Below are 686 nucleotides of genomic sequence, written 5' to 3' on the forward strand. Positions count from 1 at the left end.
TGCACGGTACCGGGTAGGGACTTTATAACGCAATTGTAGTTAAGGCTTTAAGTTCCGGCCTAGCAAGCTTGGTATGGTTGGAAAGGTACCTTAGTAAGGAATCGAAAGATCAAAACCGCAGTCCAATCCGATACTTCCTTATCGAGATATTCTTGAGTATACGGACTCTATTTTGGCGCAACTGCTAGCTACCTTTTGGAAACGCCATCCGTCATGGTACCGGGTAGGGACTTAATAACGCAGTTATAGCTTAGGCTTTAAGTTCCGGCCTAGCAAGCTTGGTATGGTTGGAAAGGTCCCTTAGTAAGGAATCGAAAGATCAAAATTGAAGTCCAATTTGACACTTCCTTGTTGAGATATTCTTGAGTATACGGACTCTATTTGGGCGCAACCACTAGCTACCTTTTGGAAACACCACCTGTCACGGTACCGGGTAGGGACTTTATCACGCAATTGTAGTTTAGGCTTTAAGTTCCGGCCTAGCAAGCTTGGTATGGTTGGAAAGGTCCCTTAGTAAGAAATCGAAAGATGAAAACCGCAGTCCAATCCGATACTTCCTTGTGGAAATATTCTTGAGTATACGAACTCTATTTGGGCGCAACCTCTAGCTACCTTTTGGAAACACCATCTGTCACGGTACCGGGTAGGGACTTAATAACGCAGTTATAGCTTAGACTTTAAGTTCC

The sequence above is a fragment of the Branchiostoma floridae genome, unplaced genomic scaffold, assembly GCF_000003815.2.
Source record: "Branchiostoma floridae strain S238N-H82 unplaced genomic scaffold, Bfl_VNyyK Sc7u5tJ_1474, whole genome shotgun sequence".
Lineage (NCBI taxonomy): Eukaryota > Metazoa > Chordata > Leptocardii > Amphioxiformes > Branchiostomatidae > Branchiostoma > Branchiostoma floridae.